This window comes from Macaca thibetana, chromosome 2, assembly GCF_024542745.1.
Source record: "Macaca thibetana thibetana isolate TM-01 chromosome 2, ASM2454274v1, whole genome shotgun sequence".
In the NCBI taxonomy this organism is placed as follows: Eukaryota; Metazoa; Chordata; class Mammalia; order Primates; family Cercopithecidae; genus Macaca; species Macaca thibetana.
In genome coordinates, this window is record NC_065579.1 from 27,751,870 (window position 1) to 27,778,119 (window position 26,250).

At 38.3% G+C, this 26,250-nt stretch overlaps 1 protein-coding gene and 1 long non-coding RNA gene across 2 annotated transcripts in view; one reads left to right on the plus strand and one right to left on the minus strand.

Annotated features, from left to right (window-relative positions):
• LOC126946724 (non-histone chromosomal protein HMG-17-like) overlaps positions 1 to 26,250 on the plus strand; it is a 1,084,902-nt gene that overhangs the window by 358,861 nt on the left and 699,791 nt on the right. The gene's annotated exons all lie outside the window — the stretch shown is intronic.
• On the minus strand, positions 8,967 to 21,086 carry LOC126946751 (uncharacterized). Its single transcript, XR_007722751.1, has 3 exons — positions 15,727 to 21,086; positions 14,346 to 14,402; positions 8,967 to 12,856 (listed from the first exon to the last, which is right to left on the minus strand). It is a non-coding gene; the product is annotated as an uncharacterized LOC126946751 (long non-coding RNA).

Sequence of the window (26,250 nt, forward strand, 5' to 3'; positions counted from 1 at the left end):
GCCAGCTTGTTTTCCCTTCCCTTAATCCTGGATGGTGCTGTTATTGCTCTCTAAGGCTTTGCATTCTTTCTATTTTAGATTTCCTTTAACTTTAGGTTATAATAAATAAAGCTGCAATTCTTTCTCTTGCTCATTACACTATGGACACAGGAGACCCTGAGCAGAACCCCTAACACAAACGGGAGTTTAAAATGCTGATGGGACAGAACGTGTCAAGGTCTCATGAGATGACCCAGTGCTTTGTTAGTAACTCATCCACATTAGGGGTGGGAGAGTCCCCATTTTCAGGCTCATTTCTTGCACTTTGTTAAAGTTTTTCTCTTTGTACTGTCATCTAGGTCACACTGCCTACTCTCATGATGCCAGTGAGCATCAAGTTTAGTAAAGTCTTCTAGTGGCTGCTCTCTCAACATTTCCCTGGTGATCCAGGAGAGACTACACATCTACGGATACTGATGCAGGTGAAAATGTTGCTAGTGGTGATACTGCTTTTAAGTCTCTGACAATGAATGTAATTTAAATAGATTAAAAGTGTGTGAATGTAATATAGACAGACATAGACATAGACAGAGATACAGATAGATATAAATATATTTTGTCAGTGTTCAAAACCCAGCTTACAGCTTCCAGGTCAGGTTATATGTACTACCTAACCTTCCTAATTTGTAAAATGGAAACCATAACAACTATGATATTAAGAGAGCTTAAAATAGAGATACTTGGAGTTTAACCACAGGAGCACAGACTTCCCTTAGCTAACCCAAACCTGACCCACAAGCTTAGTCTACGCTATGTGTGACATCTTATATTCCCTTCTATCTCACGATGTTTTATAGATTTCTCAGCTTAGGATACGACTTGTGGTTCTGGTTCAAGTATTTGCTCTGTACAATCAATGTGATTTTAGCATTAGCTTTATCTTTGCCATATTGATACTGTATGTTGGAAAAGACATTACTGCTCTAATAACCCTGAATCCATAATATAAATAGCACTTTCATAAAGACAGGAATAATTTCATGCACTGACTGGCTACAGCAAACATGCAAATATCTCAAGAATCTAAAAATAAGATCCTAAATGAAACCCTTAAAATAATAATTAAACAAACCTTTTTCTTCACTTGCTTATGGTTCCCACTGTTTGTTATGACATATGGGGTAATAAGATGATTGGAAAAAGCTGAATTAGGAAGGTATATATAAAGAAAGATTTTTCCACATAAATAAGGAGTTCCTAAAGAAAAAAACCATGTGGTTATTTCAATCTATGCAGAAAAGGCTTTTAACAAAATTCAAAACCCCTTCATGTTAAAAACCCTCAATAAACTAGGTATTGAAGGAACACACCTAAAAATAATAACAGCCAACTATGACAAACCTACAGTCAACATCATACTCAATGGCCAAAGCTGGAAACATTCGTTTTGAAAACTGCCACAAGACAAGGATGCCCTCTCTTACCACTCCTATTCAACATAATATTGAAAGTCCTGGCTAGACCAATCAGACTAGAGAAAGAAATAAAGAGCATCCAAATAGGAAGAGAGGAAGTCAAACTTACAGACACCCTGCTTACAGACACAATCTTATACCTAAAAAACTCCATAGTCTCTGCCCAAAAGCTCTCTATGCGGATAAACAACTTCAGCAAAGTTTCAGGATACTAAATCAATGTATCAAAGGATACTAAATACTAAACTCACTAGCATTCCTATACACCAACAACAGTGAAGTCAAGAGCCAAATCAGGAACACAATCCCATTCTCATCTGCCACAAAAGAATAAAATACCTGGAAATATAGCTAACCAGGGAGGTGAAATATCTCTACAAGAACCACAAAACATTGCTCAAAGAAAGCAGAGATGAATGACACAAAGAAATGGAAAAATATTTCTTGTTCATGAAGAATCAATATTCTTAAAATAACCATAATGCGCAAAGCAATTTATAGATTCAATGCTATTCCTATTAAACCACCAATGACATTCTTCCCAGAACTAGGAAAAAAACTATTTTTAAATTCACACGGAACCAAAAAAAAGCCCATATAGCCAAGGCAATCCCAAGCAAAAAAGCAAAGCTGGGGATTCCTGGGCAAGATGGCCAAATAGGAACAGCTCCGGTCTGCAACTCGCAGCAAGATCAACGCAGAAGGTTGGTGATTTCTGCATTTCCAACTGAGATACCCAGCTCATCTCACTGGAACTGGTGAGACAGCGGGGACAGCCCACAGAGCACAAGCAGAAGCAGGGTGGGGTGTCACCTCACCTGGGAAACACAAGGGTGTCAGGGAACTCCCTCCCCTAGCTAAGGGAAGTTGTAAGGGATTGTGCCATGAGGAATAATGCATTCCAGTTAAAATACCATGCTTTTCCCACGGTCTTCAAAACCTGCAGACCAGGAGATTCCCTTGGGTGCCCTACACCACCAGGGCCCTGAGTTTCAAGCATGAAACTGGGAGGCCCTTTGGGCAGACACCAAGCTCGCTGCAGGAGTTTTTTATCCCAGTGGCACCTGGAACACCAGCAAGACAGAACCATTCACTCCCCTGGAAAGGGGGCTGAAGCCAGGGAGCCAAGTGGTCTAGCTCAGTGGATCCCACCCCCACAGAGCCCTTTAAGCTAAGATCTACTGGCTTGAAATTCTCGCTGCCAGCACAGCAGCCTGAAGTTGACCTGGGATGCTCAAGCTTGGCATCCGCCATTACTGAGGCCTGAGTAAGAGGTTTTCCGCTCACAGTGTAAACAAAGCCACCGGGGAGTTCGAACTGGGCAGAGCTCACTGCAGCTCAGCAAAGCCACTGTAGCCAGACTGCCTCTCTAGATTCCTCCTGTCTGGGCAGAGCACCCCTGAAAGAAAGGCAGCAGCCTCAGTCAGGGGCTTATAGATCAAACTCCCATCTCCCCGGGACAGAACACAAGGGGAAGGGGCAGCTGTGGGAGCAGCTTCAACAGACTTAAATGTTTTAGTCTGCCAGCTCTGAGGAGAGCAGTGGATCTCCCAGCACAGCACTCAAGCTCTGCTAGGGGTCAGACTGCCTCCTCAAGTAAGTCCCTGACCCCCATGCCTCCTGACTGGCAGACACCTCCCAGCCGGGGTAGACAGACACCTCATACAGGAGAGCTCCACCTGGCATCTGACAGGTGCCCCTCTGAGACGAAGCTTCCAGAGGAAGGAACTGCAGCAATCTTTGCTGTTCTGCAGCCTCCACTGGTGATACCCAGCAAATAGGGCCTGGAGTGGACCTTCAGCAAACCCCAGCAGATCTGCAGCAGAGGGGCCTGTTAGAAGGATAACTAACAAACAGAAAGAAATAGCATCAACATCAATAAAAAGGACATCTACACATGAACCACATCCAAAGGTTACCATCAAAGACCAAGGGTAGATAATAAATCCACAAAAATAAGGAAAAACCAGCGCAACAAGGCTGAAAATTCCAAACACCAGAATGCCTCTTCTCCTCCAAAGGATCACAACTCCTTGCCAGCAAGGGAATAAAACAGGATGGAGAATGAGTTTGATGAATTGACAGAAGTAGGCTTCAGAAGGTGGGTAATAACAAACTCCTCTGAGCTAAAGGAGTATGTTCTAACCCAATGCAAGGAAGCTAAGAATCTTTAAAAAAGGTTAGACTAATTGCTAACTAGAATAACCAGTTTAGAGAAGAACATAAATTACCTGATGGAACTGAAAAACAGAGCGTGAGAACTTTGTGAAGCATACACAAGTATCAATAGCCAAACTGAGCAAGCGGAAGAAAGGGTATCACAGATTGAAGATCAACTTAATGAAATAAAGTGTGAAGACAAGATTAGAGAAAAAAGAATGAAAAAGAATGGAGAAAGCCTCCAATAAATATGGGACGCTGTGAAAAGATAAAACCTACATTTGATTGGTGTACCTGAAAGTGAAGGGGATATTATCCAGGAGAACTTCCCTAACCTAGCAAGACAGGCCAACATTCAAATTCGGGAAATACAGAGACCACCACAAAGATACTCCAGAAGAACAACAACCCCAAGACACATAATCATCAGATTCACCAAGGTTGAAATGAAGGAAAAAATGTAAAGGGCAGCCAGAGAGAAAGGTAGGGTTACCCACAAAGAAAAGACCATCAGAGTAACAGTGGATCTCTCAGCAGAAACCCTACAAGCCAGAAGACAGTGGGGGCCAATATTCAACATTCTTAAAGAATTTTCAACCCAGAATTTCATATACAGCCAAACTAAGTTTCATAACCAAAGGAGAAATAAAATCCTCTAAGCAAATACTGAGAGATTTTGTCACCACCAGGCCTGCCTTACAAGAGCTCCTGAAGGAAGCACTAAATATGGAAAGGAAAAACCAGTAAAAGCCACTGCAAAAACAAACCAAATTGAAAAGACCATCAACACTGTGAAGTAATTACATCAACTAATGGGCAGAATAACCAGCTAGCATCATAAAGACAGGATCAAATTCATACATAACAATATTAACCTTAAATGTAAATGGGCTAAATGCCCCAATTAAAAGGCACAGACTGACAAACTGTATAGTCAAGACCCATGAGTGTGCTGTATTCAGGAGACACATCTCACAGGGAAAGACACAACATAGGTTAAAATAAAGGGATAGAGGAATATTTACCAAGCAAATGGAAAGTTTAAAAAAAAAAAAAAAGGCAGGGGTTGCAATCCTAGTCTCTGATAAAACAGACTTTAAACAATAAAGATCAAAAAAGGCAAAAAAGGCCATTACATAATGGTAAAGGGATCAATGCAACAAGAGCTAACTATCCTAAATATATATTCACCAAATATAGGAGCACCCAGATTCATAAAGTTCTTAGAGACCTACAAAGAGATGTAGACTCCCACACAATAATAGTGGGAGACTTTAACACCCCACTGTCAATATTAGACAGATCAATGAGAGAGAAAATTAACAAAGATATTCAGGACTTGAACACAGCTATAGAACAAGTGGACCTAACAGACATCTACAAAACTCTCCAACCCAAATCAACAGAATATACATTCTTCTCAGCACCACATCGCACTTATTCTAAAATTGACCACATAATGGAGGTAAAACACTCCTTTGCAAATGCAAAAGATGGAAATCATAACAGTCTCTCAGACCACAGTGCAATCAAATTAGAACTAAGGATTAAGAAACTTACTCAAAACCACACAACTACATGGAAACTGAACAACCTGCTTCTGAATGACTACTGGGTAAATAAATTAAGGCAGAAATACACAATTTCTTTGAAACCAATAAGAACAAACATAAAATGTACCAGAATCCCTGGGACACAGCTAAGGCAATAATTAGAGGGAAATTTATAGCAGTAAATGCCCACAGGAGAAAGCAGGAAAGATTTAAAATCGATACCCTAACATCACAATTAAACTAAGAAGCAAGAGCAAACAAATTCAAAAGCCAGCAGAAGACAAGAAATAACCAAGATCAGAGCAGAACTGAAGGAGATAAAGACATGAAAAACACTTCAAAAAAAAAAAAAAATCATTGAACCCAGGAGCTGGTTTTTTGGAAAAGATTAACAAAATAGAGAGACCACTAGCCAGATTAATAAAGAAGACAGAAGAATCAAATAGACACAATAAAAAATGGTAAAAGGGATGTCACCACTGATCCCACAGAAATGCAAACTACCACCAGAGACTACTATAAATACCTCTATGCAAATAAACTAGAAAATCTATAAGAAATGGATAAATTCCTGGACACATACACCCTGTAAAGACTAAACCAGGAAGAAGTCGAATCCCTGAATAGACCAATGACAAGTTCTGAAATTGAGGCAGTAATTAATAGCCTACAAACCAAAAAAAGCCCAGGACCAGATGGATTCACAGCCGAATTCTACCAAAGGTACAAAGAGAAGCTGGTACCATTACTTCATAAACTATTCCAAACAATAGAAAAAGAGGGACTCCTCCCTAACTCATTTTATGAGGCCAGCATCATCCTGATACAAAAACCTGGCAGAGACACAACAAGAAAAGAAAATTTCAGGCCAATATCCCGATGAACAATGATGCAAAAATCCTCAATAAAATACTGGCAAACCAAATGCAGCAGCACATCAAAAAGCTTATCCACCACGATCAAGTCGGCTTCATCCCTGGGATGCAAGGCTGGTTCCACATACACAAATCAATAAACGTAATCCATCACAGAAACAAAACCAATGACAAAAACCACATGATTATCTCAATAGATGCAGAAAAGGCCTTTGATAAAATTCAACACCCCTTCATGTTAAAAACTCTCAATAAACTAGGTATTGATGGAATGTATCTCAAAATAATAAGAGCTATTTATGACAAACCCATAGCCAGTATCATACTGAATGGGCAAAAACTGTAAGCATTCCCTTTGAAAACCGGCACAAGACAAGAATGCCCTCTCTCACCATTCCTATTCAACATAGTATTGGCAGTTCTGGCCAGGGCAATCAGGCAAGAGAAAGAAAGAAAACGCATTCGAATAGGAAGACAGGAAGTCAGAATGTCTCTATTTGTGGATGACAAGAGTGTACATTTATAAAACCCCATCATCTTAGCCCAAAATCTCCTTAAGCTGATAAGCAACTTCAGCAGTCTCAGGATACAAAATCAGTGTGCAAAAATCACAAGTATTCCTATACACCAATAACAGACAAACGAGAGCTAAATCATGAGTGAACTCCCTCCCATTCACAATTGCTTCAAAGATAATCAAATACCTGGGAATACAACTTACAAGGGATGTGAAGGACCTCTTCAAGAAGAACTACAAACCACTGCTCAAGGAAATAAGAGAGGACACAAACAAATGGAAAAACATTTCATGCTCATGAATAGGAAGAAGCAATATCATGAAAATGGCCATACTGCCCAAAGCAATTTACAGATTAATGCTATCCCCATCAAGCTACCATTAACTTTCTTCACAGAATTAGAAAAAACTACTTTAAATTTCATATGGAACCAAAAAAGAACCTGTCCAGCCAAGACAATCCTAAGCAAAAAGAACAAAGCTGGAGGCATCACGCTACCTGACTTCAAACTATACTACAAGGCTACAGTAACCAAAACAGCATGGTATGGTACCAAAACAGATATACAGACCAATGGAACAGAACTGAAACCTCAGAAATAACACCACACATCTACAACCATCTGATCTTTGATAAACCTGACAAAAACAAGCAGTAGGGAAAGGATTTCCTATTTAATAAACGGCATGCAGAAAACTGCAACTGGACCCCTTCCTTACACCTTATACAAAAATTAACTCAAGATGGATTAAAGACTTAAACGTAACACCTAAAACCATAAAAACCCTGGAACAAAACCTAGGCAATACCATTCAACACAGGTATGGGCAAAGACTTCATGACTAAAACACCAAAAGTAATGGCAACGAAAGCCAAAATTGACAAATGGGATCTAATTAAACTAAAGAGCTTCTGTACAGCAAAAGAAACTATTATCAGAGTGAACAGGCCACCTTCAGAATGCAAAATTTTTCTCCCTATCTATCCATCTGACAAAGGGCTAATATCCAGAATCTACAAATAACAAACAAATTTACAAGAAAAAAACAACCCCACCAAAAAGTGGGCAGAGGATATGAACAGACACTTCTCAAAAGTCTTCTTTTGAGAAGTGCTCACCATCACTGGTCATTACAGAAATGCAAATCAAAACCACAATGAGACACCATTTCACGCCAGTTAGAATGGTGATCATTAAAAGTCAGGAAACAACAGATGCTGGACAGGATGTGGAGAAATAGGAATGTTTTTACACTGTTGGTGGGAGTGCAAATTAGTTCAACCATTGTGGAAGACAGTGTGGTGATTCCTCAAGGATCTAGAACTAGAAATGCCAATTGACCCACCAATCCCACTACTGCATATATACCCAAAGGATTATAAATCATTCTATTATAAAGACACATGAACACATATGCTTCTTGCAGCACTATTCACAATAGCAAAGACTTGAAACCAACCCAAATGCCCATCAATGATAGACTGGATAAGGAAAACATGGCACATATACACAAAGGAATACTATGGAGCCATAAAATAGGATGAGTTCATGTCATTTGCAGGGACATGGGTGAAGCTGGAAACCATCATTCTCAGCAAACTAACACAGGAACAGAAAACCAAACACCGTATGTTCTCACTAATAAGTGGGAGCTGAACAATGTGAACACATGAACACAGGGAGGGGAACATCACACACAGGGGCCTGTTGGGGTGTCAGGGCTAGGGGAGGGATAACATTAGGAGAAATACCTAATGTAGATGACGGGTTGATGGGTGCACCAAACCATCATGGCACGTGTATATCTATGTAACAAACCTGCACGTTCTGCACATGTATCCCAGAACTTAAAGTATATATTTTTTAAAAAAAGAAAAAAGATGAAGGCATCATGCTACCCAATTTCAAACTATACTACAGGTTACAGTAACCAAAACAGCATGGTATTGGTAAAATAACAGACACATAGACCACTGGAACAGAATACAGAGCCCAGAAATATGGCCACCACACCTACAAACAGCTGATCTTCAAGAAAGCTGACAAAAACAAGCTATGGGGAAAGGACTCCCTGTTCAATTAATGGTGCTGGTATAACTGGCTAGCCATATGCTGAAGATTGAAACTGGACCCCTTCCTTACACCATATTGAAAAATAACTCAAGATGGAATAAAGACGTAAATGTAAACCCAAAACTATAAAAATTCTGGAAGACAAGCTAGGCAATACCATCTTAGACATAGGAACAGGCAAAGATTTCATGACAAAGACCCCAAAAGCAATTGCAACAAAAGCAAAACTTGACAAATGGGAACTAATTAAACTAAAGATCTTCTGCATAGCAAAATAAACTATCAACAGAGTAAACAGACAATCTACAGAATGGAAGAAAATTTTTGCAAATTATACATGTGACCAGGGTCTAATATGCAGCATCTTTAAAGAACTTAAATTTACAAGAAAAAAAAACAATCCTATTAAAAAGCTGGCAAAGGACATGAACAGACACTTTCCAAAGGAAGACATATATGTGGCCAACAAGCATATGAAAAAAAGTTCAATATCACGATCATTAGAACAGTGCTATTCAGTACCACAATGAGATACCATCTCACACTGGTCAGAATGGCTTCTATTAAAAAGTCAAAAAACAACAAATGCTCATGAGATTGTGGATGAAAAATGAAATTCTTATATACTATTCATTGAAGTGTAAATTAGTTCAACCACTGTGGAAGACAGTGTGACAATTCTTCAAAGACCTAAAAATAGAAATATCATTCAATCTAACAATCCCATTACTGGGTATATACCCAAAGGAATATAAATTGTTCTATCATAAAACACATGCACATGTATGTTCATTGCAGCACTATTCACAAAGACATGGAATCAACCAAAATGCCCATCAATGGCAGACTGGATAAAGAAAATGTGGTACATATACATCATGGAATGTTATACAGCCATATAAAAGAATGAGATCATGTTCTTTGAAGAAACATGGATGGAGATGGGAGGCCATTATCCTTAGCAAACTAACGCAGGAACAGAAAACCAAGTACCACATGTCCTCCTTACAAACGGGATGTAAATGATGAGAACACATGAACACATAGAAGGAAAAAACACATGATGGGGCCTATCACAGGGTGGAGGTTTACAGGAGGAAGGGGACCAGGAAAAATAATTAATGGGAACTAGGCTTAAGACCTGGATGATGAAATAATCTGTACAACAAACCCCCATGACATGATTTTACCACATAACAAAACTGCATGTGTACCCCTGACAATTTAAAAAAACAGGGAGTGCCAATGTTAATGCTATGTAGAAGACCCTTGGGCTATCAAATGAAATAGCTGGTATTCAACTCCAATTATTGGTGACCTAAAGGAATATAAACCTGATATAATAAGATCATCCACTTTTTAAGAGGCATGAGTCAAAATTTATGTGGGAAATCTTAAAGTGATTAAATACAAGAAGCCATCTAAAATACTTTTTAAAAATTCTGTGAGAACCAAACACTTATGCCAGCAAGTCAAACTCAGCCCGGTACCACTGTTTCTACCTCTCATATTAATTGCAAAGGTTTACTCTCCTGAGCTGGGCATGAGGAAATGTCAGTATGCATTGTAAGGGCCTTAAATCTCTCATATGCTTAGAGCAGAATTGCCTCTTTCTCTCCAGGGAAACCAGAGAAATCTTGACTACTGAAAGGGTTCCTGGTACTAATCTCAAACAATATCCATTTTTTCTAATCCTGCTGAGGATAAAGAGAGATCTCCCCACAAAACATCTAAAAATACTCAGCACACAGACTGGATTCTACAAACAGTTAATTAGTTCATTATTTGAGCTATTATGATCACTTTCAAATCCACCTTTAAAAGAGTTACTCATCAGTGTCTCCCAAAACTGTTTAAATTTCTTTCTAGAAAAAGAATGTGTGGGTTTACCAGTAAACCATTTTATGATAGCAGCTTTGAGATTAGAGTTCTGTATGTGAATAGAAGATTAGTAAAGTGACTTTTTATTAAACCAATAAACACTAGAACACAGCCATAGATAGCATACAGCCTGCAAATCAAAACATTTTGTCAGCAACATTAAGAGGGCTATGCCCAGAATACCTAGATTTCCTTTTCTGTATTTTAAAGGAGGTGAAACCTCCCTTTAAAGTGCCAATCATCTCATGCAGAAAATGTGAACAGCATTTTTTCCCAAGGATAGATATTAATTATATTTCATCTGTATCAAACCCCTTCACTGTACTAGATGACTTAGAATCTGAGCAAAAAACATCTGTAATGTTCTGGGTCATTAGCAACAAATGTTGAACCAGCACCAGGAGCAACCTAAGATAGGGACATTTTTAAAACAGATGTTAGTACAAACAGGTACCCAAAGTCTGAAATATTTTGCATGAAGAATAAGATTCTAAAATGAGAGACAGAGAGGAATTGATTTTAATTATTTTTCCAAACATGAAATGGTTCTGGTTGGTTTCTTTTTTGTTTGTGGTGAAATCAAACTCTTTAAACTTATAAAAATCGGTATGCCTGTCATAGTTTTGTGTCATTTGTGAAAATCTGCACTTTTCAGTGAGCTCTCATTTCCATTTAGGGTTCAATGGGTTTGTCCTGCCAGAATTTTCAGCAAAAACATCAGAAAGAAACTCATCTCTGTGACTGCCAGAGCAATAATAAAACCAAAGGCAAAACGGGATCGAAAGATAATCCCAACAAGTAACTTTTCAAACAGGCTCATAGAATGGAAAGACTGGCTGGATTTAACTTCATTTTAATTGCAGGTGAACTCACTGTAGAAGAAGCCTGTGTGGTAGGCACCTAACAGCTAAATGTCATCAACTCTTTGTAAATGTACTGAACCCAACCTATGCCTGCTGATTTCATCCTGTTTTCCTATAAGCAGCTGAAATGTAGCCAAAGAAAAATTACCTGCTGCTAAATCTGAAGTTGACATATAAGCCAGCCTATAAAGGCTACAACCAGTAGCACATCTCAGCTTCATATGACCACAGAAGTCACCTTTTGGTGTATGTAGGACAAGAAAGCACATGTGAAATCCAAGTCCATAGATAATCCAAATATAGCATAACCTATCTTTGGCAACACACCTTAGCTGTTTTAAGTTCTATGGGTCCCAAGAAGCATTTCCCACTGCTAATGTGCTCTAATGTGATTTCTGCCCAATTTTTCTACCAAACAACATTCTCTTGGAAGTGACAGGAGACATCATGCTCATCAAATCCAAAGGCCTTTTCTGATCTTGACATTCCTTGGCTTCTGTGTCGTATTTGCTCATTTCTTCCTTCTGAAGATTTTCTCTTTTCCTGGCTTCCTGGACTAGCTTAGTTTTCCTTTTCTCTACCTCTGCCCATTTATCCTTTATGTTTTCTGCTGACTTTTCCTATGACTACCTACAAATGTTTTTCCCTCCATCTTGTAACAATAGGTGATAATTATTGATTCTTGATAAGTTGCATTATCTCCTTCAATTCTCACATCCACTCTACAACATAGATGTTACAATCTCCGTTACGTAGATGTGGAAACTGAGGCTTGAAAATTAAATAACATGCCCAAGGGCTCAGAGTAATAAGTGGAATTCATATTTTAACCCAAGTTACTCTGAACTCTGAGCTTACATTCTTAAGATCTATACTATAATACCTATTTTCTCTCTCTTATTAGGGATCACAAGTACTTACAACTACCAGCTGTCTTTGAAGTACAAATTCCATTTTTTTTTTCACCGCTTTCTAGGGTAGCAAGCCATCTTTGGGATGCCCTCCTAGCACTTCAAATTGAATAACAAAATTAAGCTGATTTTTTCTCCCTAATATCTCTAAATTCCAACTTTCATTAATAGTATTTACCTAATGAGGTAGTTTGGTAAAATATGCTTGAAAAACTACTGTGTTATTTTATTATAAAATCAGGGTCTCATCAAAACTAATTAATTAATATGAAAGAAATAATCAGAATAGTGCTGTAGCCAGAAAGATAGTTGTTGGCTGTTTACTGACTTCAAGATTACCCTAGGAAGCTTCCAACTAATTCCAATTCAAATAACCCAGGGACTCAAAACTATGTCCAGAATGAAGAAAGACAAATAAGTATATAAATTTAGGTAGTCTTCCCCCAATCTCTACAAAGGAAGCCCAGGAAACAAAAGTCCAGGCTAAAACTTACAGTGATCAGCTAACATCCGGCCAAATCTGGAAGTAGAATTGGTTAAACAGCCATTCATCTTGCAACATTCCTTCTAAGATGAGAAAAATGGTAAAGTCACCTGAACAAACAGGCTGTGAGCAAACTCTCTACAAGGCTGGCAGCCATGGCTCCCCAAGCAAAAGCTAGAGTTGACTTGGATTAAAACAAGTGAGGGAGGATGTTTAATTAAATATGGCAGGACACATGACTGGGAGGTTAAAATTTAAAAATAATTTGCAAGCAAGTTTAGCCAAATGGTTTTTTAGATGTAATTTGAGAAGTGAAAAAAGCAAAATACAAAATTGTATTTATGACATAAAACTACATAAAAAGCACACTTCATGTGAAAGTATTTTAAAAACAATTGTACTTGTAGTGCAAGAATTTTATTTTAAACTATGTTTAATTTTTATTGTCATTCTTGCTACTATTAAGTTGTTTGTGCAACAAATTGTCTTTTGCAAACAAGTGGTGTTCACCCTATAGACATGCAGCCCCAAAACAATGGCAGGGAGCTTTGTAAATGTGGCCTGAACTCTTCTCATTCCCCTCCTCTCAGTTTTCCCACTGCCATTTGAAATTTTTACTTGGGACAAGATTGATTTAGTTCTAATGATATAGACTAGCTTCTAGGGTCATCAGAATAAAGCAACCAGAAAATGTGAGAGTGACAGTTGGTAATGGTACTGTAAGATGACTGAAATAACATTCCCACTCCCACAAAGACATTTCGTACCTCATTTATTGCTTATTGTTAACCAATATCACTATTTTTTATATGACACCAAAAAAGTCTCCAGATCAGAAATCAGGATATTTGGATTTCACCATTATTTTGCTTTGTGCCCTTGGACAAGATATCCACCTTCCGTTTTCCTGTCTGTAATACATGAAAACAAGTCCACTCCCAGACACGCACACTAATCTTTAAGGTCCTGTCCTAATCTAGCCTTCTATAATTGCTCTGTCATCTTCATGAAATTCTGGAGGCAGAATTGGCATAAACTTTCCAAATAAAAGTGTGGTAATATATACCAAGAGCCTTAAAAATGACCATACTGTTGGGCATAGCAATTACATCTCTGGGTTTTTTTCTAAGGAAATAATTAAGATGCCCACAAAGACTTGTGAGCAAGGAAATTTATCTTATGTATAATGACCACAAAATAAAAATGAATACTTGACAGGAATTGGTTAAGTCCTCTTCAGACATATATTTTGCAATTATAAAATATGTTGTAAAACAATGTTTAATGAAATAAACATAATGCAAAGCATAAAATATTAAGAGTAGGCAGTTACAATCATGATTGATATATAGATTCATACATATATGTATGTAAATGTATACATATATAAACCTATATGTGCATATAAAATTACATACACATATACAAAGAGAGAGAAAAGCAAGAGAGAGAAGGGAGGATAAGAAAAAAGACAGTAAGTTCAAATCAACTTTGCTACTAATTTCTAGCTGTGTGAACTTAGCTCCTCTGTGCCTCCATTTTCTCACTGTGAAACTGAGAAACAGTACTTACCTGATAGAACTATTTTGAGGATTGAGTTAATTGAAAGCTCTTTCATTTTCTCTAAGCCTGTGAGACGTACACAGTAGGTGTTAGTTGGGCAATCAACTAAGATGAGGGGAAACTATAACAAAAGTGTTCTATTATCTATACACTTAAGGCATTTTTACATACAAGGTTTATTAAAGTCTCACAACAATCCTCTAGTGTTATTAGGCAAGGATTCCCATTTCTAGGTGTCAGGTAAAGAAATCAAAATGCAGAAAGATGTCATAATTTGCCCACTGGTACCAAGTCAGTAGCAGAACTGGGAGTAAAATTGCTCTTTTATTCTTCCTTTCTAGGGTCCTTGCCACTATTTAAGAAATGTTAAAGAATAATTTATACTATTTAAATTTTTTACCATGTGCATATATTACCAGATCAAAATATATTAATGCTGAAGCATTTTAAAATAAAAAATGAAAAGATGTTAAGGGAATACATAATCTCATTAAAAGGGAAGGAATATACTGTCCTGCCAGTTCTCTGCCAACTTGGCAATGACCCAGCAGCAAAAGCTTCAAAGCCATCTACTACCTGACAGTCTTTTCAGGTATGAGCAGGATCTATTAAACTCTAAGCACAGAGTTCCTATGTAAATGATTATTTCCTGCTAAGACAGAGGGAAGATAACGCTGGGATATATTGCAGAAATTCCCTCCTATCCCATGGATATCTGATAGATCATTTTGGAGAAAATGAGATGGGGCAGGATCCTCAACTGCTGATGACTGTCTAGGGATACGTGAAGACAACTGATGCATCCACTTACTTCTAGCGTTGCAAGTTACCTAAAAGCCCTATTAAGTTTACCACATCATAGCATAATGTGAATTTGCTCAATCTATGAGAATTTAGACAATTTATTTGGTGAGAAATAAATGCCTGAGTGTAGGAAAAGGAAAATGGGCATGACCTTTGACCATTTGTTCAGACACAGTATGGATCCTAACTTCGGTGAGATAATTTTTAAAACATTTTAAAGAGGAGACATTTGAGAAGCACTTCTCTAGTAAATTCAGCATGTTATGCAAGACCAAGCTGTAGATTCACCTTGCCCATAAGTACACTGAACAGTGTCCAGTTAATTCATTCACCTTTCCATGTCATAACCCCACCATCCAAGAAACCTGACCCACTTCTATTCCAATGGCCCTACAAACAAATCAACAGACAATATAGAAGGCCCCTACAAATTCAGAAGTTCTAATGGAGAGACATCTAAAATCGTCACTACAAAAAATACCATTTAAAACTGAAGACAATATATAGAAACTTCACCTTCTTGGCTCATGCAAATTTGCTGCTGATGTCAAAGCTGCTGAATAGAATGACAGCATGTCTGACTCACCATCGCAAAATGTAAAATGCAGAAGGAAAAAGCAGAGGCAGAAAAGGCAAAAATCATTATCTTCAAACTTGAAAAGAATTGGACTCATTCTTCTGCTATCCATCAAGGATTAAAAACTTTCAGCTCATTGCTTCAACCGTATCAATGTATTTAATGCTATACAGAGAAAGCGTCTGAAATCTAGCAGCTAATGCCCATGGTTCATCTTGGAACACAAATGGAAAGAAAAAAAAAGGGTTACTTATTTGGTTTAAGAAAAAAAATCTGTTCTCTTTACTCTAAATAATTTCTTCCAGAATTATGGAACAGATAGTAGAAAGCAAGTATAAACTACATTATAAAAGCAAATGTAGAATAGGTAAAAAGCAAAATAGAATCATCACCTATGACAATAGCTCCTTCCATTTTCTTCCCACAGTTAACAGTCTCCCAACCTCCCTGGTGTCATCTCTGGTGGCCGTCACATCCTCACCCCCACATCTAGTGGTCACAAGGTGCTTCAAGGCTCTCACCTCCACTCACCTTTTCCTTCCCCCCTGCAACTGCCTGAGGTCAAGCCTTCATCATCTTTCTGACTCCAGCTGACAATCTTGCCTCAAGTATCATCTTCCTACTCCCAATCTGCTCCCAGAATTGGCTCTCTAAAAGCACACAGGATTGACTTGCTGCTTAAGTATAAATATTTGTGGTTTCCATTGGTTTCCAGTTGCAGTTACAAGCCACTGGAATATGGACAGACACGAACTTTAAAATGGCTTTCTTTTTGGCCCCCAGGTGTTTCAAAAAAAAAAAAAAAAAAACGTTATTAGTTACCAGGATTCAATTATCATGAGAGTTCACATAAAAAATGAAGCCTCATTTCCAGGCTTCTCTTGGGAAATTGGTATTATTTGGAAATACAGTGTTCACACACTAGAAAAAACACCATCTATGGGGATGGAGTCCCGGCTGCCTTTCTTAGAAGGCACCTTACATCCAAGTGACCACAGTCACTGCATGGTCACTCATTTATATTTCTTTCCTGGACCCTCTAGACAATTAAGTCTGTGACATGACCTACAGTATTGAGTCCAAACTCTTTATTATGGCATTCCTAGCCCTTCAAAATATTGTTCCAGCTTAAATTTGCCAGGTATAATTTTTGGACACACCTCTCCCATAAATACCTGCCATATGTCCTCATCACCATGTGTCACACCTCTGTGCTCATTGCTATACTGGCTTTTACACCCAGAGTACCCTTCTAATCCCTTGGCTTACCTTGTACATTCTGTCATTCAATCTTCATTGATAAGCCCTAATAATATCACCTCTTTATAGTCTTTCCTAATCACATTTCCTGGAAATTTCATCATCTGCATTTTCACATTTTTATAGCAGTTGTCAAGATATATTAATATTTTAAGGGTCAGTGTCCCAGAATTTTAGTAGGGATGGTATGTCATTTTCTTTTCTCCATGCATCCTAGCAGAAGTATGGCCAATTGTGAATATTCTGTAAATGGTTGTTCAAGTAAAACTAGATACTAAGAATCATGGCTGAGATGTTATTGCTATTCCATACTTCCCTTCATGCCTTTTCTTTCTCCTACAGAGCTTCAGCAAGGGGAAAACAGTTATAGTATCTGGCTCCAAAATCTCCCTAAACAATGAGGCTGGTTCCACTAATACCACTGACTCATGTCTTCTTTTTGAATATAATAGTTAGAAGGAATTTCATCTTAAATTCCTACTTATCTGAGAATGACTTGGTTACAATACATGTCCTTCCTGCCCAACAGAAAACAGAATAATTCATGGAGGTAGCAGAATGCTGGATGAAGGTTCCTACATGGTCAGCCCATGGAGGAACAACAGGAGCACATTTTGTGTAATTTTCTCTCAAACCCAGACACTAGGAAGCCATTCTCCAGTCCTCTGCAATCAGAATTGACTCAACTCTTGTAATATTATTCTGCTGAGACGAGAATCAGGATCATCCCAGCTATAGCGTTAAAAGTGTTATAGGCTTCATAAAAACAATCACATCAGCTATAAAACGGTAGGTGATCAAGGTTGCTGCTCCACTTTCATCATAACTTAGTTTGACGTGCCTGGATGGAGAAACAAATTACAGGTAATTCCTAGCCCACCTTCCATTATTGTGGAAAATGATACATTGCATCTATTTCCAGGCAGACTGCCACAGTGGTAAAGAGAGAATAAATGTTTTTCAAATGATAGGAAATAAGTCTGAAAAAGATCTTGCTAGATAGATTTAGATAATAGTTTCTGAGAAGTGGAGCCATCCCAAAACTGTTCTAGAGGATATGGAGTTCAAAAACATAGCAAAAAAAAATCCTAATACCCACATCCCTGATTTATTATGCAAATAGCAGGTAGTCTAGAATCTGAAGTTGTCCAAGGTGGTATCACTGGTCTGCTGATTGTGTATGTGACCTTGATCAAGGTCCAATCTCTGTCTATAAAAAATGTTCACATTTTTATCTACAGAAAACAACAGGAACCCTGCTACTCACCCTTCAGCTATTTAATCTCATGGAGTTATCTTAAGGGATCATTATCCTAACACCTGAAAGATAACAGATTCTAAATAAATTGTTAGTGACTTTCTGCTACCCACATCCCTGAGGTTTTCTGCCATTCAACATGAACTACCTTCCAAGTCTCTCTCCCTCTCCCTCTCTCTCTCACACACATGCAGAGAAGAGAGAGAGAGAACAACATGTCCATTCCCACTGTCACTACATACCTTATTTCTTACCCTAACTCTTCTCTTGCTTTGTCCCACCTATATAGACAATCTGATGGATATATGGAAGTACTTGTATTAGGGTTTTATACAGTATGTTTCTATATGTCTGTCATACCAAATTAAAGTGATATATAAAAATTTTTGCTTCAGGGTATTAAAAAAACCCTCTTTTGGAATATTACAGACCTCACCAGAGTGACTCAAGGTGGAATGACTTCGAATGTCCCCTGGCTTCAACTTTTTCCTTCCTAGACCTCCCTAAGAAAGTGCTTGAAAATGCCCTGTCATGTCTCATTACACTGCCTTGATCACTGCTGACAGATCATGGAACCATTTGGAAGCTGATGAAGTATAAGTATTATGGTTCAAAACTCGATGACACAGGTATTACAATGACAGATGGCACCACTGCGTAAAAGAGATAGAATGCACAGGGATGCCTGACTAGTGCAAGTCCTATTAATTCAGAGTGACTATTAATTTGGAAACTGTCTGGAAAAGTTCAGCCAATTTAGTAAATCAGCACTTGGCACGTGGGAGATCTAGTATAATGATGAGCAGGGGAAATATGGAAAAAGTGGGGTAGTGGTGATCCCTTCTCTGTCTCAATCTCTAGGTGACCTGGGCACTGGTCTCTTAGTGACCAGTCACTAACTGGACTGTTAGTGAGTTTTTTGTTTGAATTTGGCAGTGAGAAAAGGATAGCCCACAGAATAAACCTATTTCCCTTGCTGGGTACTCTCCCTAGGTGGATCCATGTGAGAAAATTTCTAACTGGTGCTTATGCCTATAGAAAAGTCTGAGGTCTCACTGCACAGAATTGTTTTGTCTAGCCAGACATTCCATGGGCCACAAGAGAATGTCCCATACAGATGCCCACTCTCCTTCACCTCTGATTCTTTAACAGGCAGCTCCTATCTTCTTTTGCCTTCCATCCTTAAGTACCCACCTCTCCTGTCTTTCCCAACTGCTCACCCTTGCCCCAGAAGTTAACAAAGTCATCTTTCTCTGGGTCACGGAAATCTCCAGGCTTTAAGTGTGGGCTTTTAGCTCCCAGATGATTTTTTTCTGTGAATATATTCATTTCAGTTTATGGGTAGAGTTACTGAGATGGGTTTTGCAGGGACAGAAGAGCGATGCAGGGTACAGTTTGCCTTTTGACTGGTTTACCTTTGGTTTGTATTATCTAAAAACAGCAGACATCTTATTTTTCAGAGGATAGTTATTTACCAATGACCACTGATATCTACATATAAGATTCCTATTTCCCCAGCTACCACTTCTTTCTGGACTTCATTTTGGTAAACACATATACCCATATACAAACACATACACATATACAGCCATGCACTGCTTAACAACAGGGACACATTCTGATAAATATATCATTGGGTGATTCTGTGGTTGTATAAGCATCATGGGGTATATTTCCACAAACCTAGATAGTACAGCCTGCCACACACCAAGGCCCTGTGCTATATAGCCTATTGCTCCTCGGCTACAAATCTCCACAGCATGTTACAGGACTGAATACTATAGACGATTGTAACACAGTAGTATTTGTGTTAAATTTGGTATTATTATCTCATGGGACTACCATCATATACGTGGTCTGTCATTGACCAAAACATGATTATGTGGTCCCTGACTGTACACGTGTGCCAGTCCCGTGTTTGAAGAACCACGGGATTGGATCTTCCTGTTTGGGACAAGTCCAAGCCTAATGAGGAATACTGTCAAATGAGGGCACAGGCAGGCTGTTAGATGGGTTGGTGCAGAGAGCAGCTGTTAGCACAACCCTCCATCTGAAGCAAAGAAGACTGAACATGGGGATCAGAGAGACAAAGGACCCACAGGGAAGTAGGCCAAGCCACCCCAGGTCAGTAGGCTCAGAAGAGGGAGACCGAGCTCCTCATAATGGCAAGCTTCAGTTGGTCCCTTGGACAAATCATCCTTCTTAGAATCACCTGGCAGCTTCGCTTTGGCATAAGGCAAAGGAAAAAAAAACTATTTCCAACCAACAGTTGATGGTCATTTCAGTGAAATTCTAAATTTTTACTACGCCAAAATTCCCTTGGTTCCAAGCCCATTTGTGACTAAAAGACCTGGAATAAAAGCAAAGACCACTCAGGAGGGGTGTAGGAAAATGAAAGAAGCCATTCTGGTTTTCTCTAAAGTCAATTGCTGATAATTCATAGTTAATCTTAGAGTAATTAATATCAATTACTATAAGCTGGTAGAGTTGTCAAGTAAAGAAAGGGCAAAATAGATACACTTCATGGATATATTTTTAATTTCAATTTTTTAAAAAATTGTATCAGGATTACTCATCGATGACATATACAAAAATCACTAAAAAGAGACACCAAGCTACACAGGACAAGTTAATGGGTTGACTGTTTAGCTGAATGATTACTATGAGTGTCCCTCAGCCTTGTAGCAAAATTGAGGCATGTCAGAAACATGTTCTAAACCTGACTCTGTTACTCTTGTGTGTCCAAGAGGAAGACACATTTAAGAATTATTCCCTAAATGGATTATTCATAAAAATGAACATAGCTTACCTGCTATTCTTGTTAAGACTGAAAGTATATAAATAAGGATTTTTTTTTGGTGGGAAATTTTTGCGTATCTTTTTTTTTTGCATATCTTTTTTTTGGTGGGAAATCTTTGCATGACTTCCATAGACATTTGTGCCTGATTTATAACAGCTGTCAGAAAGAATGGCATGTCACCAAGTTCCTCAAAGCCAAAGGACCAAGGTAATCATCTTCAACACTGAAAGCTACTGATTTCATACAACAAATCAACCCATTCAGTTACTAACAGGTACATTTTGCAAACTGCTTTATCTTGAGAAATTCAACTGAGAAATTCACTGCTAAAATTTAAATATTCTATGAGGACTTTTAACATTTTTTTAATGACTAGAATAAGCATGTAAAAACATTTTCTGGATTAAAAATTAGAATAGCCACACTCTACGTACGGCATCAAATTAAGAGGTCCCAGGTAACCATTTTTTCGTAAGTTAGAGTAGATTTCATTTTCTTTTCCAAGGAAAATCATGTCATTGACCTTGAGTACTTTGTCAACCCACCTTTGTGAGGAGGAGTTCTCTACTATCAAGTTCTCAAATGTCATGAGAAGGATGTCACTATTATTCTCAGAGCAGCAGAATACTAAAGCCATAATAAGTATGAGAGAATATCTTCAGTCCAGAGAGAATAACCTCAAACTTACTGACACTCAGGACTTACCAAATTTTAGTCAAAAGAAGTATTTCTGGAAAATTGCCTAAAGTCCAAGTAGTCCAGCCACTCCTTTAACATCCAAAACAATTTAACCTGTTTGAACCACACCACTATGAAGTTGTTTACATGGGGCACCTTTATCCATGCACTATCTTTCCCCAAGGAAAAATTTGAAAACTGCTTTTACTGACTCATGCTGGCATTATACCATCCACACACATTGAGGACTATTCTATGAGGATATTGTTGAGAACATCATTGATGACATTATCCTATGTCCTCATAAGGATGACCTACAGGTAAAATTATTCTCAACAATTAATAATAGATTACTTCCTTTGAACAACTGGTTTGTTTAATCTTACAGACATCTGCTAAGCTGTGTATCTTGATTGCTTTCCTCTTTTATTGATTGCCAGAAAGTTCAGAGGTAAATAGTGGGAACATTCCCTCAGGATTTTACAGTATATATTCTGCAGTCTAATTTTACCATTAGCTTTACTTTTTGTTTATATCTTTACTTTATCGATGTTCTGCTTTGTTTGATTAGTCACTTTCATCTGTTATATAGTATTTTGTCAATCCTTTTTCATAAAGATGTTATAAATAATTTAATTCACTTAACTAAGCATCTACTATTTGCACGGCATCTTCTTAGGCACCATGACACTTTGTCTATAACTTATCCTTTGATCCAAATACTTTAACTGGGATCTGAACATTTAACTGAAGCCCAGGAAAACACTCATCAATAGTAAAAACAGATAAGAAACTCTCTAAGGATTCTGAAGATTATAAGAGGTCTATATTGTGAATGTTTAAATTTTTTTTTTTTTTTTTTTTTTTTTGAGACAGAGTCTCGCTCTGTCGCCCAGGCTAGAGGGCAGTGGCCAGATCTCAGCTCACTGCAAGCTCCGCCTCCCGGGTTTACGCCATTCTCCTGCCTCAGCCTCCTGAGTAGCTAGGACTACAGGCGCCCACCACCTCGCCCAGCTAGTTTTTTGTATTTTTTTTTTTTTTTTTTTTTAGAGACGGGGTTTCACCGTGTTAGCCAGGATGGTCTCGATCTCCTGACCTCCTGATCCGCCTGTCTCAGCCTCCCAAAGTGCTGGGATTACAGGCTTGAGCCACCGCGCCTGGCTAAACTATTTTTTAAATATTAGTTTAAACTATTAAATAGTTTAAACTATTAAATTATTTTTTCCCTAAAAAAAGCCAGTAAAAGCCTATCTTCCTATTAATTATATTTGATTACATATTTATACAACTAGTTAATAATTTATAAAGTCAAATCTTATTCCACAATGACTCAGGGAACATTTTAAAGACAAGAGTCTCAAACTTTAATAAAATGTTCTCAAGATTTAATTGACTAGAGTAAGAAGAAAATTACTGAGTTATTTTCTTGATAGTACCTGGTCTTTAACGAGAATCATATTCTTCTTTGTTAATAACAAATATGTTAAGTCTCTTTTCCCATCCTCAAGAGGCTTTGAAGACTCACTCTTTTTCCGTTATCCTACCACAGAAAAGGTACAATTGTATAAAGCTGCCTTTCAGCTTTCTTCATCTCTACTTTTCTTTTCACTAAACTTAAAAGAAGATAATAAGTTATGGAACTACCTCTTCTCATGCAGTGCCTACCTTCCTATGAGGGCATTAGTATGGCTCACCCTTGAGAATGCCTCCTTTTGTGCTTCCAGAGATCTTAATCTCCTCGTTAGTCATGACGGCAGTAATAAGGAGTGCTGCAAGGGTACCACCCGATGTCTGTCAAAGGCCAAAGGTGATCAGAAAAATCCATTATTTTATTGTTCATGGCTAGCTTCACTAGCAGTGACTGATGGAGGTCATTTTCATCAACAAACTCATGATGCCAGAAATTCAAGAGCCTCCTTCAGCAAGACACTGGGATTAAGAGCAGCCTAGAAGCTGGTTTTGCTGTTTGACATTGTGTGAGAAACACATGCCTGGAGAACCACTTGACAGCCAAAGCTATTTGTGAGCAAATTTCTCCTCTTCAACTTATCTGAAGTGTTCAGCGTATATAGCCTCATTAGTCCCTTCTACCAAAGCAGCTCCTTCTTTCTGCTGAAATTCAAAGAATAATGAGTATCAGAGTTTGCTAGACTGGAAGTTTCAGCTGAGACACCAAGATACCATAGATATCAAAGACTAAAGGGTGCTGTCAAATGGAATAAAAAGCTTCTTTTCAAAATAGGTGGGGCTGGGCATGGAGGTTCATGCCTGTAATCCCAGCATTTCGGGAGACCGAGGTGGGAGGATTGCTTGAGGCCAGTTTGAGACCCTCCTGGGCAACAGAGTGAAACCCCATCTCTAAAAACAAAAAACAAAGTAGATAACATAGAATCAGTTTGATGACTGTCCCTCGTTGAAGATATAGAAGAATCAAGAAAATTAGAGATTATAGAGAATTCGTGAAGAAATTTTCTTGGAGTGGACTGTTTCCTTACTACAATTATCAAGCCTCACTTTACCCTCCCAAGATGAGCTCTTCTCTTCATCTCAAACCAAGACAGTGGCTTCATGTTATCCGTTTTAGTCAAAAACTAAAAATAGTCTAGGTGCCCATCAATTGAATGAATTTTTAAAACTTATCAGAAGAGAGCACTACTCAGCAATTAAAAAGGAAGGAACTACTGATACATACAACAATGTAGAATAGTCTCAAAAAACATAGAATAAGTCAGAGAAACCGTATACAAAGGAGGACATACTGGATGACTTCATTTTTGTGAAGTTCTAGAATAGGCAAATCTAATCCACCATGGTGGAAAAATAAAACAATGGTTGCTTCTAGTGGGGAAGGGTGTGGAAATTAACTTGAAAGAAGTATGAAAGAACTTGCTGGGGTGATAGCTGTATCTTTTTATTTTTCCACACTACCTCCATATGGACAAAGTGATGTCTGTATCTTGATAGGACTTTAGGTTACATAAGTGAGTATATTTCTCAAAACTCAGCAAATGTACACTTGATATGTACATTTCACTGTATGTAAATTTTATATCTAAAGAAAAATATAAACATATATGGAACTGTATATGCATGCTGAGGTATTTACAGGAGAGTATATAGATGCCTGTAATTTATTTTGAAATATATAAAAAATAAGATGGATTGGTGGATGGATAAACAAATATATACCTTAAAAGATAAGCATAGTAAAATGTAATCGTAGGTGGTGGGTATGCCAATGTTCACAGGAAATTATTTCAACTTTACTGCATGTTTGAAAATTGTCATGATAAACTAGTGAGGAAAAGCATAATAAGACAGTGGCTTCAACAGGACTACATGTAGAACTTGGAATCAGTCTCCTGCAATTAGATAAATACAATGGACTGGTGCTTGCTTCTGGTATGAGAAATCAAAGGGCAAGAGAGACAGGCTAAGCAGACTCTTTGGCAGTGGAAAAAGCTTGCTGCTGAGATGAGTTTGCCTCCCTCCTCACCTGCTCAGCCTGCAAGAATAAAGGATGTGTATTGCTTGTGGAGCAGATACGAGCTCTACAGAAAAGAGACCAGCCTAGTGCTACTGTGACTTCTGCCCAAGAAGATCATATAGATGGGCAAAGCTAGGGGAACAGAAGGCATTATCCACAACAGGAGGACAATGCCATGAGGAGAGTCACGAGGAGCCAGTAAGAGAGCCTCTAAAACCCCACGTAAGTATCCATGACACAAAGTACCACCCTACCAGGCTCAGGGGATACAAAGTCATCTGATCCTCCTACTGGTCAAGGAAGGCCATATGGTACATTTTCCCTTATTTTTGACACACTGTAATCCCAGAAAGGTCAATAACAGCAGCTTGCTCTGAGGAAGTGATGAACAAGTAATAAGTCATCCCATCTTTTTCCTCCTGAAGCCATATGGCCAGCCTTACTATGCCATACCTGAGAAAGTAGGCAAGAGTGGTAGGGAAGGAGGAGAGATAAGACATCTTAGAATAAAATGAGAAGTATTGTTTAATACATTAGATTGAACACTCTAACTTCTTAATCAAAACACTGTCTTTCAACTTAAAAGACTGTAGGATTATCAGTTGTCCAAGAGTAACCACAAAAGCTATGAACCACGACAGCAGGGGAAAAAAAATCCACACTAAATAAATTTTAAATGGAAAACAGATGTAGTGGACGCTGTTGATACCTCACTTAGATCCCTTCTGCAGGCCACTCCGCACACTAGTGTCCACAGCTCACTGCTCTCCTTCACCAGACAGTCACCTTAAACAGAACAGAAGTCACCTCACCCAAATTACTAACTGTCCACCACTGCCCCCCAAACACACAGTGGCCGACTCTAGGTACAAAAGGTAGAACTTCAGGTTGGACCCAAATTTGGGGCAATTTGTGCAGCACAGGTCCCCATAGGACAAGACTGCAGACAGATTTCAGTCAAGACCACATTCTTACTTTGTTTTCTTTCTCTGGCCTGTCTTGCTTCCTTCTCTCCCCTTCTCCTAAGAATACCCTTTCAGGACATCACCT